The sequence below is a fragment of the Rhopalosiphum maidis genome, chromosome 2, assembly GCF_003676215.2.
Source record: "Rhopalosiphum maidis isolate BTI-1 chromosome 2, ASM367621v3, whole genome shotgun sequence".
NCBI lineage: Eukaryota > Metazoa > Arthropoda > Insecta > Hemiptera > Aphididae > Rhopalosiphum > Rhopalosiphum maidis.
In genome coordinates, this window is record NC_040878.1 from 27268219 (window position 1) to 27281166 (window position 12948).

The following is a 12948-nucleotide window of genomic DNA, read 5'->3' on the forward strand; positions in this document are numbered from 1 at the left end:
TATAGTGAGTTCTTACAATTTTGAATTTTTGCTATAGAAAACAAATCAGAACACGCTATTAACGTGACGCGATAGTCATAATTTCAAACTCTTAATTATCAGCACGATTTAAGATAATAATGATAATAATATTTTAAATCATGTTCAATAGTCATCGTTATTCTAAACACAATTTTTAAAAAATCAATATACCTATAGATATTTTTGGCCTATTAAATATCACTTAACAGCGATCGCATACCGTTTGGTTTCATAGTATAGTTTAAAAACAATTTTTTCATGGAACTTACAAGAAAAACTTAAACTCAAATTTTTGATACCGGGTATCATTGTTGTGTTACCCCAAGAGACGATTTCCTTAAAAATGGTTTTCATAACTATCTAATACCAGAAATGTTGACAAAATGTTATAGTCATTTATTAACCAAATGTAACAAAAACACGGAGATTCTTGTCTCTTGAATTAACTTAAATATTATTAAGTATAAAATAATCACGCTCGCAAGTCTTAAGTAATTTAATTGTGACTAAGAGGGTTGGGGTCTCAGACAAAAGAATTAAATTTGCGTATAAAATGAATGAATTTGTATAAAATATTTTTAAAAAAAAATTGGTAGGTAAAAAATGGATATTCAGAAGTCAATTGAGAATCAAGTGTGAGTGGAACCTTAGAAGCTATAAATTGTCATGATATTTAAATAATTTTTGTGTTTTGTCAACAATAATTATAATAATAATGAAATAAACGTAGATATCTAAATATTTTTTTTTATGATATATTGTATTTTCAATTTTTAGGTGGAAATTTAAAAATGTTAATAGTTGAAATGGAGTACATATTATGGGAAATTTTCTCAAATCTATAAAACTCATTTTAAAAACAAATCTACAATACAACATAGTATTTTATTGATATTATTTAATAAATATTCATATAGCAAATAGGTAGGTACTTGGTAGGTCCAAAAAACCAATAATAAATCACATATGGGATAAATGGAATTACATTTAATATAGTTTACAATATTACGGGAATATTATGAAACTAGTAAAGATTAAAGTTATGTAAATAAAATTGTATTAGAGCAGAGCGATGAAAGTATTGATTTTATCTTGATGTGTTTTTTTGTGCGAGTACAAGTTATTGATATTATAAGTTATCGATAAAATGCTTCGATTTTTAAAAAAAATGGGGGTGGTTTTGATTATAAAACTGGATCTATTTTGTACTTCAGTGAGTTCAAATTTAAAAATTCCCAGTACTTATTTTAATAATCGGGAAAAATAAACAAAAAAGAAAATCAGACATTTTTATCCATATATTTAACCATATTGTTACCATACATTAGAGACTGGCACACTGTATGCTGCTTACATGGTTTGAATCTCAATGACCCGGGTCCTATAACAAAGTGATACATTAATTTTATAATATTTTATAAAATCAATGGCTATACTTAATCATTGTCTATATCAGTGGCCGGGAGCCTTTTCGTAGGAAAGAGTCATTTTTTTAAAAAATTACAAAACCATGATGTCCAGGGAAGTCGCACAAGGTTTGAACAACCTTTTTTTTTTAGTTTTAGTTGTTAGTATAGATCAGCGATACTCTATCTACGGCTCGCGGGCCACATGCGGCCCTCCAACAATTTATATGTGGCCCGAACCGAACTCATTGAATTGATAAAAATATATAAATTTCAAAACAAATATTATTATAAATATAAAATATAACAAAACAATCAAAGTGTGTCGCACGTACTTGCGATAAGGATGGATATGGATTTAAGGATAACTATCTCAATATCAAAATTCACACTAATTTAAAATAAATATTTAATTTAATTTTTTTTTATAATACATTTTCAAATGTTATACAATAAACACAATATACACAATACATAAATTTATTTTTATTTTTATTTTTTTTAACTTCCGTTCCATTCATTTCGACTTGCGACCCGCGTAATATTTTAAAATATTTTATGTGGCCCAAATAAAAAAAAGGTTGAGTATGGCTAGTATAGATTATAGAATATTAGAATAAAGATAGTATTATTATTTCATAGAGAAATTGGTAGGCATTAAAAACATAATAATACGTCTTAAATTTGGAAAATATAGAAAAACCTTATTTTATTAATTCATTATTATTATTATTGTTAATACAAATTTAATATATTATTTAATAATTTAGAAATATTATCACTATAATAACGTAGGTATAATATAATTTATATTTTACCAGTCTCGATATATTGATGAATTTTCCAAAGAGCCGCAGGTTCCCGACTTCTGGTCTATGCCTTTTTATTAATTATATTGTATAAACTATTCGACTACATTGAAATTCACGTTCAACACAATGCAAGTGATAATTCAATAAATAGATAAAGGTTGTGATAATTGCAAAAGAGCCTTAGCGCAAAAATGACGTGCAAATGAGTACTAAATCGACCCTCGTTGGTGTTAAAATAACTTAAAATTTCTATTTGTGATAGTTGATAATCCTTATAGTTTTTATATCTACCGATGCTATATGCGTTATTGTTATGCTTAATTATATAATTTGTTACGCTTTTTGAACAATTCGTTATGACTTAGGTTAGTCGGTTAGTGCTGTATAGTGTGTGATATATTTTAACTATTTCTTAATACATATTATATGTATTATATAATACATATATAAGTGTTTAAACTGCAGGTCGATGCGATGGTGCTCATTATTTTACACAAAAAAGTGTTATGTTGAATATATATATTTTTACGATATTATAAGTTGTTATTTCGTTAATTAACAATTCATTTTAAATCAATGATTTTTATATATATCGGCCACATAAAAAAAAAAAAATTTTGTATAAACATATTTTAATTTCATTAATATTTAAAAAATAATAAAAAACAAAATGCAAATCACATACCTACCGTTTTAAATACCGTTTTAAATGAAAAAATATCATTAATATGTTGAATAGAATAATTTTGATAAAAAAAATTAGTTCAAAACGTGTAAAAATTTTTAAATAAAAACGTGGCTCAGTGGCATATATACAACATATTATTATATAATATTTGAACAATGAAATAAATAAAAAATATACATTATTGAAAGTGGCTATCTGCATTATTAAACACATAATAATTTTGATAGCAAAGAAAAATAAAAAAATTAAATTAAAACTAAATGTACCTACCTATTAACAAATAAAAAAAATTGACTTTAGAAAAACTAAAAAGCAAAAAGAAAAAAAAACAAGATTTAAAAAAATGTACATCAGAAAACACAATAAATGAGGTGGATTTATGATACGAGATGGATGTAAGATAAATACTCTCCGTAGATTTCGCGCTGTTTGCGTCTTGCCGGCCGTCTGCAACCGGTGTCCGCCCGCGAAGTCGCGTGCCACCGGATGCTAAAACTACGTTGTTTTCGCGGGTTCGGCGGAGCTGACATTCGTGTAATCTTAGCTCCAATTATCATTCGCCCCGTGCCAAAGTCTCTTCCACCGTCATAACGAGTCATTATCATCGTGTCGTCGCAGGTACCGTCGAGGCGGAACGATGTCCACGCCCACACAGGTACTGCAGTTAGCCGTCATGTCGTCGTCCTCGTCACTTTTTAGTTTTTATAAGCAAAGCTAATATTTTTGTCTATTATTATTTTATTTTTATCATTATGTTTTTTTTAATATTTAATGACCTTGATTTTCATACAATAAAATAAAATCTGTATTCATCAACGCTATTTAGCGGTTAAAGCGAGCATAAACATAAATATTATTATGTCTATGAAAGCAAGCGACAATCACGGTCGTTCGGTTTTTCGTAAACGTGTCGGTTTGTTAAAAACGATAGAGGTTAGAGCCTTAGAGGTAAATAGATAGCGCTTTCATTATCGTTCGGACGCATTGACCGTATATAAATCATCGCTTGCATGAATTATCCAAGCTGAGTAACGGCTTACAGTTTATGGATTGATCAAGTTAATTAAGATCGTAAACTCAGTTTGTTGTTGCCTGTATAAATAAGTTGCTGATAGACCGTCGTCTTTCGACACTTTTGTAGGACAGGGTGAAAATTAAAGATCAGCAGTTTTTGCATATACTTTTAAATTGTTCATAAAAAACATATTCATTTTTGTATGTACCTATATGTTGTAATATATCGTATCCACTACCCACCTACACATGTTGTTTCCATCTGATTAACGTATAACATAATAAACTTCACGTTCAAAATAATCCATTTTACTTAGTTATTTTTATTTTCAATATTAAAGTGAATGGTCCTATTATGCAATTTAAAGGTAAAGTTATTAATATAAGAGCCAAATAAACTAAGCTCTTAAGTATTTTAAATACAGTAGACGCCGCTTAAAAGACTCACGGATATAAGGTTCAGTCGCTTATTAGACCTCGTCTGGAACAATCCGGACGTATCAAAATAAATTTTAAAAAAATCGGTTATAAGACTCAACACTTCAGTTATAAACTCAAATTTCGTAAAATAAATAGTAGAAAATAAACTTTTTTGGTTATAATTTAGAAATAAATTGGTATTGAAAAATTAAATAATATTCGTGTTGATTATTTCTAGTTTCTGTTGGTACCTTATAACGTATAATAATTTTTATCGCAGATAAAATTTCACATTTATCGCAACGATTATCGTTGTTATAGTGAGGTATCTGATTATCTGGCGGCTGCATAGTTATCGTAATTACGGGTACATAAATACACATATGTACACAAATAATTTTTCAAAATAAATAATAAGTACATTATACATACATCCTTTATAATTTTTTATTAATGTATAATTTTTAAAATATTTACCTATTATAATTTTAATTTTTTTTTATTAGGATTATTAAATTTATTCAATAATAAGTACCTATGTAATATGTGTTAAAGTATTAAAATTAAAGCAAAATATGTAGTAAAATAAAATTTATAAATGCGTAATTAATTTTTTTTTCCACTTCGCCTATAAAATTCGTTCGGTTATAAGATTCACTTTGTGTTGGTCCCAAAGTGAGTCTTATAAGCGGCGTCTACTGTATTATAAAAAATTTACAATTTTAAAATGCTCATATATAATACCCATCCACCAAATGATGTGACTAGCAAATAAGAATCTCTCTATAGTCTTTAGGCTTTAATACCTCTTATATATGTGTAATATTAAATGTATATTTGTTAAAATGTAAATAATGTCTCATTTCAAAACTGTAACTTGGGTATCAGCTTGTAATATATGTACAATAAAATGAAATATCAAAAATAAGCCTACATGGGACCTTGAATAATATTGTTACTTTTAAATTTAATTATAGATCAAATTAAAATAAATATTATTCTAAACGAAAAGTTTGTTATGTTATGCGTTAGTTGTATAAAAATAACGTAAACGGTTACAACTTAGGTATAGATAAACAATTTAAACCTCATAATAAGGCAGTGTTTTTTAAGCGAGCGTATATCATTAGAAGTATGAAAAAAATATGAAATTGCATTAAATGATAGTTGAACATATTATTCTATTCTATAAAAATAAAATGTATCTATTCTAATTATTTCAATTCAATCTATTAACAAATTGACTAAACTTTATAGCTGACCGCAATAAATAAACTAGGTAACGAAACAAAATTGATAATTTAAAAATAAATATTCTCAGAAATAAAGTTCTACTAGAATTTATTAAAAAATATAGTTGTTACCATTTAAAAAAATTAAGTTGATTTTGCTGTTGGTACAAATACGAAATTAAAAATCTAAAAATGTTGATAAAATTGACCGTTAAAAATAAAGAAATGTCTTTTTTTATTATTTTAAAATTTTATATTATTGATCTCTATATTCATTTATTATATAGTTACCTATCTAACTGTTTAAAATTTACAAATTTCATTGTAAGACCAATAAAAGATAATGTATACTGATAACATAATTTCCATGCACATAATTTACATACTATGTGTTAGTGTTATATATAAATATATAATGTTAAGGGTGTTAATGATGTTATAGTACCTACTTTTCTAAAATAATATATGTTTAAAATTACATGTAAAACCTATATTAAGAATGTATATCCTATAACATATCCTACAATATTTTTATGACTTAAAATACTAAGATACTTGATACATTAAGAATTTAACTGTTATATTCTTACAGGTTACTGGGTAGTAGGATTACTAGTAAGGTGGTTACACATCATTGGTGTCGGATAAGGTGTATGTATCGGATCACCGGATTTTTAAGATTTTCACCTGTCTACACATAAGAAGAAAAATGATACATTGATAACCGATTCATATTACTTATATTATGTATACGTATAATATGCTATGACACTTTTATATTTTTGTTTCTTGCTTTTTATTTATTGAGGATTTTATACAACATTCAATAAAATCTCTTTTACAATTGTATAGAAAATAAATGATTGACTTGTTAGTTGTTCATGATCTTAGCAGTAATTAAAAATACTTCTGAAGTAAATTTTATAATATACAGAATGTCCCTTGAGGATTTCCTCATTTCAATACTGATTCTACTGAAATAATGGAGATGTAATAATTCTGATTTAATAAGATTCACAGGAATAAAAACTACAAATATTTCATGTTTTAATTTAATTTAACGTTTTGGTAAAAAAGTTAAAAAAATATATTTTTATTTGATTATTTTCAAAAAAATTGAAGGTAGCCATTTTGTAGAGTTAATTATTCTGAAAATATTGACGTTTTAACATTTTAATTGTACTAATCTCCTGATTTTTTCTAGTTTCGAAAAAACTGTGAATTATTTAATACCTATGATAGTGATAATAATATATTGTATCAAACATGTGGCCCGCGTGATATTATATAGCCGGCGATTACTGTTTAAGTTTTAAGATACTATTTTAATATACGATTCCTTATTAAGAAAATTATTTAGGACTTAAGTTTTTTGAAGTGGTTTTGACCTAACTTAGAAGTAACTCTGTAAAATTACTTAAATATATTTTTTTCATTTGTATAATTTTTAATTTAATTTTAAAACTGTCCCAAGTTTAATCACACTAAATCCTAGGATAAATTATATGGAAAAAAATAATGAGATGAAATAAAATAATAAGATTTTATGTTTTATAGCTCATACTTACTATATGGACTATAAAGATTTTATTTTGTACTGTTATTCATTATTTGGATATAATTATTTATTACTAAATTCAATAAAAAAGAGAAATTATAAATCCATTCTGTTCGCTACACTATTCAATATACAGTATAGGTGAAGAATTTAACTCATCATTGAGTACCTAAGTGACTATACTGTATGTATTACATTTGTATTCAATGATAAATTATTGCATATGAAAAACGATTTTGAGCAAACAGCATCGCCTATTAGCCTTTATTACTAAGTAATAAGTACCTATATATTTTAATATTTTATGATATATATACTATATACTATTTATATAATATAATATATTATGTGTAAGCATTTAAAATATCGACGAAAAATATTATTTAATTACAGTAAAATAACTAGAATTGTTATTCTTATTTGTTTAAATATTTAATTTCATCCAAATTTAAATTTACGTCTATAAAATTGTTAATCTAATTTTTAGATTTTTTGCTTCCAGTAGGAACTTTTTGAGGAACCTTGTAATAAATTTTCAAGATTTTCAATCGAGTGGAATTTCGTAAAGTAAATATTGTCGTCAGTGTTCTCATTTCTTTATTGTTGTTTATTGGGACAGTTAATCACTAATCAGGTCTAGGAAAATTGTTTGTTGAAAAAAAAATTTAGTACCTTATAGTCTAAATTATTATTCTACGTTAAAATAAAGTCGAGAGAAGATTTAAAGATTATAAAAGATGGTGTGATGAATAATGAGGTAACCTATTAATTTTCAACCGCCTTAATGCAATGTATAGTGTTACTCTATATAGGTAGTTAATGCGTACTTATTGTGTAGTAAGTTTATTATTGTAATACGCTAATATGTTATTTTCGTATATATTTTATACAACCTATTAGTGAGATTTTTTTGATAGTTCGTCAAACCAATCTGGGTCTACACGTCAATAAATGACATGTATCTAATGTTATTATATAACGATATAAGTATACTTATTAGTACCAAATTATATACCATGAATATAGTATATATAACACACGTAGGTATATCTATTATTTTTTTACATCGTAATATTATATTATTTTAGGTACCTAGTGAAATAGAAAACGTTTAATTTTACATTTGACATTATGCTGTTCATTGACCATGACTACTTCTTTATTATAATACAGGATTCGTTAAGCAGTTAGACGGTTCAACAGATGAGTAAGTACTAAGTACCTACGTTTGCGTTGAAGTGTGAAATAATCTAAACCACATTAAAGATCGTGTTTCTACACGCAATTGTATACATTCATTTCATATAAAATTATGTTTATTGCAATTGATATTTTAATATTTTAATTATAGCAGTGTTTAAAATACCTATTTATTGAAATTAAACACTGACATAACATTTAAGAATTAGTATTTAGGAGCTAAGGCAGTACTAGCTATTTATTATACTTTTATTTATAGTATTTATGCTGTATTATGTGTATGATGTTCATAGGCGGAGATCGGGGGAGAGACTTACAGGGGCTTAGCCCTCCCCCCAAATAAATTAATTGAAGTTAAAGCCCCCTTAAAAATATTAAACAAACAATACCGTAATTTTGTACATTTTGTAGAATTTTTCTCATTATTTTATATTCTTATATCCATAATTACATAAATGTACCTAGTACAGTAGTTTTCAATCTTTTTAGTACCGCGGTCCAAATTTACCCTGAAAAATCTTTCGCGATCCACCTGGTTTCACTTTTCAAAAAGTAATTATAAAAAACAAAATTTGTATTATATAAATATGTATAAATTTGTAATATATATTTAGTATTTTATAGGTTTAAAACCAATTTATTTTTATAAATGTACTTATGTACTATTTTAATAATTATTTTTAACATGATAATGTTAAATAAAAAATTATCAAACAAAAATCTATTCGTATTATTTAAATTAATGTAATTTGGGTTTATTAAAATTGATACATGTCATAAATAAAACGGCTTAAATATATATTAGTTATATTATACACAATAAACTTGTATAGTGGTTTAACCAAAGGGATGTTTTGGACCAATGACCGTTGAATAAAATTTGGAGTACCTTACCACACGCTACTGGCGTCCTAGTTGTGCCACTGTAGGTACTCGTAAATAATGTCATTCACCAAGCATGTTCATCACAATTTTTTCATATAATAATAAATGTATTCAAATTCTTATTTTTAAAATTTTTAAATATACTTAAATAGGTACCATATTTTCAAGTTTTTGAGATATTATTGTTGATGTTTTTGTATTACTCAATCATGAAGTGTTCTGCATCAATACAGACTTCTATTTTTCAAATAAGAAAGACCCTTTTCCGGTCTAGGACAAATGGACGTAGCCGTTTAAACGTGGCCATTTTGGACGTAGAGACAATTGGACGTCAAAAGAAAAAAATATATAAATCGGTAAATAAAATTAATAAGCCATTTATATTTATTAACATAAGTCAAAATGAGTATAAAATATTTAAATATATAAATTTTTCATTAAATAAAATATTAAAATTAAAAATATATCTAAAACAAATGTTTTATTATAATAGGTACGCCAACAAATAAATACAATTTCAAAAAAGTTATTTATATTAATTATATTTATTTTAGTAAGTACGTAAAAATGTATATAAAATAAATAAAAAAATTATTTATTGTTAAAAATATCTCAAAAATGTAGGAATGTCAAACATAGTTATTTATATTAATTATTTTATTATCTTATTATCTTATATGTAATAATATTAAAAAAATGATCAACATTTTATTTTAATGCAGAGAAATACTTTGAGCAATCCGCGTAAAAATGATATTTTAGTTCTAGTGTCATAACATTTGAACCATTTTTAGGTTAGATTAAATATATGTATTTTTATTTTTCTATTATAATATTATTTATTTTCTTTATATATTTTTTTTACGTCCAATTGTCCCCTTCGTTCAAACGGCTACGTCCATTTGTCTCTAATCGCCTTTTTTTATATTGTAAATTATTTGACAGATATTTTTTCTGAAAATGTTAATGTTTCTAATTCAAAATTTGAACAAGTATAGTTTCTCATTTATTGAAATGTTTATAATTAAACCTTTAAAAATGGTTTTACAAAAATATAAAACAGAAGTAATATTAGATAATGTATTTATTATGCTTGAAACATTTTTATGAATTTGAAAGAAAAAATAGTATTAATTAAATAGTAATAAATTAGTAGTAAAGGAAGTTTATCATTTAAAAAGCCTAACATTTGTATTTTCACAGGATACTTACAAAAAAATCTCAAAATAATAATAAAATATGAAAGACCATATAAAGTAAATAAACTAATGTCAAAAGTTAATTTTTTAAATAACTACATTATTGAAAAAGAAAAATAGGGGCGAGCATTGTTACCCTGTGTCTACCTGCGAATGACGAATATATCGTTTGTCAAATTGTTGTGTAGCCACCATTGTTTTTGTCTAATACATAGTTAAAAATATACGTAGTAAAAATAATCTAACAAAGCAAAATAAAACACTTTTAATAAAAGTTATGTAAAAGCTTACAAAATGAATTTAACTTATAAACAATGCTCTCAAAATAAAAAACTTTTATAAAATTCAAAATTCTTTTATAATAAAAAAAAATTGGTGCTTGGGACGTAATGTTTTCAGAAAAAAAAGCATTTAAGTCCACGCCTTAGTAATAGCTATTCAGTGCTCGACTTGGCAAAATTAAAGTAGGGGACTCTGTTAACTTATAAAAAAAGAGCGTCGCCATTACTTGTTAAACGTTACTAAGCCGTGGGGGCTATGCCCCCACACCCCCTATACCCCTCTTTAAATCATATGAAAAATATTTATAAATAATCGAACTAAAAAAAAAAAATTACTGTAAATATTATATTGTATATTTTAGTTATAACTAATATAATAACAAACTCAAAACTAACTAAATAAAAAACAATTCATTTTAACTATTTATTTAAATAGTTCCATAATTTATCATAAGACGTATATTCTAGGATGCAGTAGTAGTTAGAACAAATATTTTGTAGTGATGATTTAAGATAATTAGTTAAATACTAATAATAAATATCTTAATAATTATTAAATCTATGGTAAGAAAAATTATTATGATGTGATCGCATGCGTTTTGATAAAAATTCAGAATGATGCAGTGTCCCCTGCGTTCCCCTTAAAAATAAAAGTAGGGGTACGCTAAAATTTCTGAAAAATTAGTTAGGGTACTCCGTCCCCCTGCGTCCCCCCAAATCGAGCACTGTAGCTATTGTATACTTAACTAAATTTAACATTAATATAAAAAGGTAGCAACAAATATTTATTCATAATAAAAACATAAATATTAAATTTAAGTTTAAAAACCAATATAATTTTTATGTTTTATCTGATAGTAATAGTTATAACACGATTTATACATTTATGAATAATAAGAAAGAACTAAAAGAAAAAATCAAGCGTCTTAGAAACTAAACTTTTTCTCAACGTCAATAATTGCAAAATAGTACGAGGGATATAAGGATATATAACATATAAAATAATTTGCATAATATTGATAGGCTATTTATAGTAAATAAAATATGCAAATTGTGCAAATAAATACCACACGATATTTATTTTACCTGGCATTATACAGCAATAAGATTTAACATTTTTTTTATTAGATAAGATAATATTTCATCCTTGGGCTTTCCTTTTATGTAATAGCATTTTTTATTTTATAAACTTCTTGCTATTATATAGTATGAATGGAACCGCTAAATCAATATTTATATTATTAATTTCTAATAGCCAATAGGTACCTTAGTATTATTATTAGTATCTTTAGTTATAGGTATTAACAATATTATTCTATTTATTATTATTTATAGTAATAATAATAAAAATGTAATGCAAAAAAATGTACAAGTACAAATAAATTAAAATAAAATAGTAGCAAGTTCATTTTATAATCAATAGTATAAAATCATTAAGTAAAATGGCGAAAAAAATTAACAAAGCGTTTTACCGATATGGCGATGTCTATTTATGACGTTGGTCATATTCTCGACAAATTCAAAAAGCTACCCATTATTACATTTGCATAATATATCAACGGTTCAAGTAATACTCGTATGATAATATTATTATACTTCTTATTTACAAAAAAAAATAAATTATTTTTTTATGGAGATATTTATATATTGATATTGATATACATTTTTGTTTTGTATCAATGGTAAATATAATACACCAGTAAAATTAATCGTTTGGTAAACTGTTAGAATTATTGTCGTTGAAATATGTGTTAATCGAAGTATGTTTTTTATGAACTTGTAAAGTGCTTCTGAAAATCAAAAACATATTATAGTTTAAACCTAGCCTCATAATTATTACATATCATAATGTTTGTTTGTGTGTATATGTGTTTTTAGGTGATTCTAAAATTTGGCACATAGAGTATAGGGGTATTTCTATAACCGAGTATGTGCATCTCGAAGCAATACATTTTTGAATTTATTAATGTACAAGTTCATTTATACATATCTGTATAAATTAATATGCGAATATTGTTTTCTATTTTGCCATTAATAATTAATGAATAATGGTGTTAAAATGTTTTTACTCATACTTCTTAGTTTCGAGTTGAAATCGGAATACGTCTGGTATAATAATTTAAATTAAGTGAATGTGTTATCGTAGTTTCCAGCCCGAGTGTCGTGTAAAGTGTATATACCTAGGTACACATTACACATACTGGCTAATTGAATGTTAAATATGTATATCAA